This window comes from Tenrec ecaudatus, chromosome 10 (assembly GCF_050624435.1).
Source record: "Tenrec ecaudatus isolate mTenEca1 chromosome 10, mTenEca1.hap1, whole genome shotgun sequence".
Lineage (NCBI taxonomy): Eukaryota > Metazoa > Chordata > Mammalia > Afrosoricida > Tenrecidae > Tenrec > Tenrec ecaudatus.
The window spans coordinates 97,862,591-97,869,979 of record NC_134539.1 but is presented as its reverse complement, the minus strand read 5'-3'; the positions used below and the strand labels follow the sequence as shown (position 1 = coordinate 97,869,979).

Sequence of the window (7,389 nt, the reverse complement as noted above, 5' to 3'; positions counted from 1 at the left end):
TGCCTGAACGAACACAGAAGACCTTTAATCATAACGTGCTGATAGTAACACACTGAATCCTCACTTAGAGACTATCCAATTAAAAGGCAAGGGCTCATATTCCTTTTGTTACACTGTGGGTTTGGGGAGTAGTTAAGAGTTAGTTCCTGTACCATGTCACCAGAAAATGGAACTCAGTCTACTTCATGAATATAATTCTTCTCACACTTTTTCCTAGTCATATGGTTCTCTGCAGGTTTAATCTTTGGACATACCTGTTATTTCCTCCTTATAGACAGGTGAATGGCATAACACAGCAGAGGCAAAGAGGTGTGCAATCAATTTTTAGGGTGTGAAGTAAAAAGAGTCAGAGCTTCCATAGCATGGCCACAGCTTTGCAGATGCGACGTCGTGGTAGGTGAAGTAACAAAGGCCAGCAAAGGTCACGGCTGAGAGTGCCAACAGGCCTGCCTTGGCAGCTTTCTGGGTAGCTTCCCCAGTAGCAACCTGTCCAATGCCCCAGTGACCATGAAGCGTGAGGGCTGCTGCCAGGGAGTCGTCCATCGCCGAGCAGGGATTCAAATAAGCAGCTGGGAGCAGGCCCAGGAGCAAAACACTGACCACCCTCTCACCAGTCCAGTGGATAGATGCAGCCTTGGAGCCAGCATGGTGACTGGGGGACAGGTGGATGTGCTGCACTCCCGGAGTAGAGCGGTCCTGGAGAAATGCTGAGGCAAGTGCAGGTCTGACCACTGGGGCTCGGTGGAACAGAGTTCGGACTCCTGGGGCACCGCGGAAAACGCTCAGCCTCAAAACCACCCCCATTGCGTTTCCCCGAATGTACCAATTTTAAAAGGCCATTCTGAATGAATTTTGAAGATGCAAAATATTATTGCTCTAATTCTTTAGAAATTATGAAATGACATTGTTGCTTAGTGTACCTCTGCCTTTGCATTTGAGGGAGGAAAAGATTTTGTATAGTATTTCCCTAAGCGTATTTCTCTTTCTCAACCTTGTGAACCTGGACATCTTCACTTAAGGGGTTGATATATGGGCTTGTGACGGGCAGTTTTTAAACTCCCTGAAATAACAGGCAAAAAGTATTGTTACTAAAGTTCCAGTTCTTTCATGCACTGGTTTATTACTACTAACAAAACATCTTTGTGCTCAATCCATGGCTGCACACAAAATAATACACTTGTCAGTCTCAGTAGAGGGGTGTCCAACAAACACACATGGGCTTCTGGGGTGATCTGCTGGACTAATTAAATTCAAGGTAGAGAGATCTCCTTAAAAATTGATAGTGATTGTTTTATGGGATTCCAAATGAGTGAGGTTGGTAGATTTTCTTGAAAGACACAGGATCATCATGGGGGGAGGGGGAGGGTGGTATTGGGAAGTCATTTTAAGAAAATGGAAAATTGTATTGGTGAGAAAGGACAGAAAAATTGTGCCAAAGAATTTTGGGGTTTTTTTTCATTACCACAATGCACCAGCTCATTCATTCTTCAAGGGGAGCAAGAGCTGTTCTGCAAGCCTTTTGTTGGAAAATCTTCCATCTTGTCCCTTTAGACTTCTTTTTGTTCCCCAAACCAAGGAACACGGACCGAGCTCCTGCTATCAAACTCTTCACGTCGTGTAAATCAAAGGACACAGAGTTCTACCCGGAAGGATGAGAGGGAGAAATAAACACCATCTTCAGAAGCGTGTAGTCATAGATGCAGGATAGATTAAGAAACAACTTCTTCACATTTTGATATGTTTGTTCAATAAGGCTTTCACGATTTTGTGGCCATACTTTTTGACTCATCCTTTTACATACATTGTTCCATGAACAAGACCCATAGCTAATATCAGATTCTCAAATGGGTCTGTAAGCTCCCAAAAGTTAAGACATTTACTGGTGTTGATATTTAGTCATTGTTAATATTTGTTTAAAACAGCCTAACTTAGTATTTAAATTGAGTTTGAACATGGCGAAACTGTTCTTCCGAACCATAAGATGAAAAGTGGTCCAAGAAACACCATCAGGCTCAAAACAGAAACTCAGCTGAGAGCCCGAAGGCAGGGCCACAGCTTTGCCTGGGCTCCAGTATCTTCTTGATGAAATATAGTTCACTTTGATTTTCAAGTATGTTAAACACACACACTTTTTTCCCCAAAAAACTTAGGGTTCAGGAGTTGGTAACTTTAGGTCAGTGTTTCCGAAAGTGGGTGATACCACCCCCTGGGAGGGGCACTGGACTGATGAGGAAGCAGGGCAGGAGCCAAAAGCAGACAACTTATCCTTTATTCTGGATTATAGCCTATCGTACAAAAGTTTTTAAATGCCGGGGGGAGGGGGGGCTGTAACTATTGTCCTTTTCTGAAAAGGATGTAGTAGGCCAGATAATATTGGAAGTCTAGCTTTTAGGTAATATTTCTCAAAAGAAGTTGAAGTTCTGGTTGAGAAATGTCGATTTTGGTGCTTTCCATGTATACCAGAGATCTTGCGTTAGAAGATCTAATACACACACACATCTGAAAGGAGTCCTGGAGGTGTGATGGGTTACATTGAGCTGCTAGTTGCAAGTCAGTGGTTAGAACCCACCAGGCACTTCACTGGAAGAAAAATGACATTTCTGTTCCCATAAAGATTTTAAAATGACTTAGAAACTCAAAGGATCAATTGTACTATGTTTTATGGGGTCTCAGTCAGAATGGCATTGGGGTTAATTATAAGTGAGAGGGTTGTGTTAGACGGGGTTCTCTAGAGAAACCAAACCAGATTGCTAATAATTTTATAAAGATAGATAGCACAAGAAATGAACAGTTAAATTATATACAGATAGATATATAATACAAGAAATGAACAGTTAAATTATAAAGCAGTACAAATGGCTCAGTGCAACTCACTCCTGTGAGAGAGTTGTGAAACACTGGCAGTCCTTCAAGTCTTGGGGGCCAGAAGGTAGTCCTCTGTAGAGAGATTTAGGCTATCTCGGCACAGGCAGCAAAAAGCAAGGCAGGGCACCGACTGTCAGCCAGGTCACCAACAGTCAGTCCCCAGCTCAAGAGATTTAAATTCCAATTCTGTGGCAAGGCAGGCCTTAAAGGGACCTCAAATTACAGCGACACAGTTCACAGGTGAGGTGTCCCACAGGTAGTGTAGCTTGTAAATTGAGGCACAGAACAAGCAAGGCAGCCGCACACTGGTCCAATGTCAAAGAGCGAGAGACAAGAAAGGCAAGGCTCGCTCAGCCATTTAGCTCTCCTCCTTTCAATTAATCCCACATGTGTTTATCAGCCAGGCTAGCACAATAAACTAACTATCTCAAGGGTATTAGGGGATGATTCATACCTTTCAATAGATTTTCAAAGGGATTCATGACATAAAGAGTAAAGAAACATTAGTATACACTCGACCGGAAAACACTCCTAAAGGTCAGCAAACAGACCTTGAACTATTTACAGGCTTTTCTTTCTTTCTTTCTTTTTTTTTTGGGGGGGGTGTGTCATTGGTTTTCTGTTATTTTCTTTTGTTGCCTTATTTTCTCTGCCTTGTTTTTTGTGCATATTATTATCTCTGCAGGTCTATCTAGATGATAGGAGGGATAAACCATCTGGAGGAGAAGACAACATGACGATTAGTTTCAGGGGGACATGGGAGGGGGGGTGGGGAAAGGAAGTGGGTGTTAACAAATTCAGGGACAAGGGAACAACAAGTGATCTAAAATCGATAGCAAGGAGGGTGAGGAGTTACTGAAACCCAGTTGAAGGCTGAACATGATAGTGGAACAAAAGGAAAGTAAAAGGAAATAAAGGAAAGAACTAGGAGGCAAAGGGCATTTATAGAGGTATAAATACAAGCATGTACATATATGTAAATATATACATGATGATGGGGAAATAGATCTATGTACATCTATTTGTAGGGTTACTATTAAGGTAGTAGATGGGCTTCCACTCAAGTACTCCCTCAATGCAAGAACATTTTGTTCTATTAAACTGGCATTCCATGATGATCACCTTCCTGACACAATCACTGAGAACAAAGTGGGTACATAAGCAAATGTGGTGAAGAAAGCTGATGGTGCCCAGCTATCAAAAGATATAGCATCTGGGGTCTTCAAAGTTTGAAGATAAACAAGCAGCTATCTAGCTCAGAAGCAATAAAGCCCACATGGAAGAAGCACACCAGCATGTGTGATCATGAGGTGTCGATGGGATCAGGTATCAGGAATCAAAGAATGAAAAATCATATCATTGTCAATAAGGGGGAGTCTGGAGTGGAGACCCAAATCCATCTGAAGGCAACTGGACATTCCCTTACAGAAGGGTCGCTGGCAGGAAATGAGCCCATCAGGGTGCAAGGTAGCACCGATGAAACATACAACTTTCCTCTAGTTCTTTAATGCTTCCTCCCCACTTACAAATACAGCTAGACCAGAGGATGTACACGGGTACAGACAAGAGCTGGAAACACAGCAAATCCAGGACCAATAAACCCCTCAGGACCAATAATGAGAGTAGCGATACCAGGAGGGAAAGGGAAAGGTGGGGGGGACAAAGGGGAAATGATCACAATGACCTATATATAATCCCCTCCCTGGGAGATGGACAACAGAAGAGTGGCTCAAGGGAGACATCAGACAGGGTAAGACATGAAAAAATAACAATTTATAATTTATCAAGGGTGAGGGAGGGAGGGAACGGAAAAAATTAGCTGATACCAAGGTCTCAAGTAGAAAGAAAATGTTTTGAGAATGATAATGGCAACAAACGTACAAATGTGCTTGCCACAATGCAATGGATGGATGGATTGTGATAAGAGTTGTATGAGCTCCCAATAAAATGATTTATTTTTTAAAGGACTTAAAACTCGTGGAGACCACTGGTAGCGGAGGCAGCTCGCGCCCTCCTCGCCCCGCGGCCCCGCCGAGCCTGAACCCGGCGAGTGCCGCGTCCTCAGTGGGCCTCCATCGCCTCCCACGAGCCATGTTCCAGGCTGCGGGAGCCACCCAGGCCACCCCTTCTCATGAAGCCAAAAGCGGCGGCGGCAGCAGCGCGGTCCAGCGCTCCAAGTCCTTCAGCCTCCGGGCCCAGGTGAAGGAGACCTGTGCCGCCTGCCAGAAGACCGTGTACCCATGGAGCGGCTGGTAGCGGACAAGCTTAACTCCCACAACTCCTGCTTCTGCTGCATGCACTGTCACACCAAGCTCAGCCTGGGCAGCTACGTCGCGCTGCACGGCGAGTTCTACTGCAAACCCCACTTCCAGCAGCTGTTTAAGGCAACTACGAGGAGGGCTTTGGCCGCAAGCAGCACAAAGAGCTCTGGGCCCACAAGGAGCTGAACCCTGGCGCCAAGACTGCCTGAGCACTCCCAACCTGCCACTAGCACCCTCCAGGGCCTCGGGAAGAGTGGGCAGGGGATAGGAGCTGGGCCTGGGTCGGGCAAGGTGGGAAGGCAAAGGGTGAGGGGTTACAGGGAAGGGCTCTACTCCAGGGTTGCCACATTCCCCCTCAGTGGGTAGGGGTTGGAGGCCCAGGCTGGGGTCTGCTCCCCACTTCTTTCAGCTCACACACACCCCTCCTTCCCCAGCCCCGCCTTCGCCCCCCCAGGAGGCCTCTAACCCCAGCTTCCCTATCTAGGTGCCTTTTCTCCAGCAAGGAGTCAGCATGTCCCCTCAGGGTCCTAAGCTCCCTCACTGCCACGCAGCCCTCAGGTCTTGCCATCTACCTCTGCCCATAGCCTGGTCCTGAACCACAGAGACCACGAGGACATGGGGAGTGCCACCCGCTGGGCCTGCCACGCAGCCCACCACGGCTGAGAGGGGAAAGGGGTGGGGAAGTGGAGCAGCCCCGCGCCATCCCCCAAGGCAGGAAATGGCCCAGTGGGGCCCGGGACCATCTCACACCACACCGGAATCAGGAAGCAGCCGGAAGTGAAGTGCCCACCAGGCTAGGCTAGGAGCCAGAGACTGGCAGCAGCGGGACTGGCTGAAGCTGTAACCCCTCTCTTCCCCCTCCTTTGTGATCAACCCCATTTTAAACATGTTTCAAACAGGAAAAAAAAAGACTTAAAAAATTCACCTTGAAATAAAATTCAAACAAAAGAAACATTAGTATAAAGAAATATCACTCTTATAGGTAACCTTAAGGCCCCTACATAGGAACCCCTCAGAATATTATCCTTTTTAAAATTTAATCATTTTATTGGGGGCTCATACAATTCTTATCACAATCCATACATACATCCATTGTGTCCAGAACATATGTACATTTGTTGCCATCATCATTCTCAAAACATTTGCCTTCTACTTGAGCCCTTAATATCTGCTGCTCATTTTCCCCCTCCCTTCCCTACCTCATGAGCCCTTCATAATTCATAAATTTATTATTTTGTCATATGTTACACCATCCGGTGTCTACATTATTCTTTCTTCACTACAATCTTATTTATACACTGCCCTGGATTTTCTCCCCCAACTTCGAATTACTTCTCTTCTATCAAAATATTTTTTCATTGTACCAGTAGAATCCCAGTGTCATGGAGCACAGTCTTTTATTATTATTATTTTAAAACCCCACTGAAAAAAAAACAAGCCCACTTGCTATCTAGTCAATGCTAAGTGGTAGTGACCCTTTACGGGCAGTGTTGACCTGTTAGGTCATCCAGTAAACTAGTTTCTTCAACGACTTACCTGCTCAACTCAATAGGAACATTGTCCTATGCTAGAAGCTGGCTCAGTGACACAGTGTCCACATTCCAGCCCATTGGATTGGAAAAAGATGATATGATCCTGAAGTTGCAAGTATGTCTTGTGCTCAAGTACCCTTTGGTGTAATTCATTGCATGACCACCCCGAAGTACAAGGGCAACCAAGAAAAGTCTCTAGCTGGGTAGCCATGTGGACAGCTACTATTTGAAGGCTCTATGAAGTCTAAGAGGGACTGGAAATTTAGGGCAAATAGTTGTGGGAAGCGGTAGCTCTCGCGAGATGTGGGAAGCCACAGCTCTCGTGATGTGGGTAGCCGCAACTCTCGCTGCCATTACTAGATGGTGCCGGGCAGTCAGGGCGGTGGTCCAACTAAGTGGTAAACAACCACTTAGCGCATGCGCGATGCTGAGATGACGTAGTCATAACTCCACCCTGGAGTATGCAAACGAAGGTTCTGGCGAACTCACCAATCTATGCAAGAGGTTTTGGCAAATGCACCAATCAAGGCACAGCACATCCCCATAGAGCATATATAAGCAGCAGTAGTCTGGGGTTTCGGGGTCTTTACCGCATAATGAAAAAATAAAACACCTGTGGAAGAATCCTGTTGTGGCGCGTCTTTTCTTGCTGGCGAGACCTGGCGCGCGACAAATGGTGCCGAAACCCGGGAATTTACGATCATCTAAGGCACGAGCGGAGACCCCCACCA

At 45.9% G+C, this 7,389-nt stretch overlaps 2 pseudogenes; one reads left to right on the top strand and one right to left on the bottom strand.

Moving 5' to 3' along the window:
• Nucleotides 1-346: 346 nt before the first annotated feature.
• Nucleotides 347-804, bottom strand: LOC142459455 (succinate dehydrogenase [ubiquinone] cytochrome b small subunit, mitochondrial pseudogene; annotated as a pseudogene).
• A 4,152-nt stretch (nt 805-4,956) lies between these two features.
• LOC142459456 (LIM domain-containing protein 2 pseudogene) lies at nt 4,957-5,335 on the top strand (annotated as a pseudogene).
• Nucleotides 5,336-7,389: the final 2,054 nt, after the last annotated feature.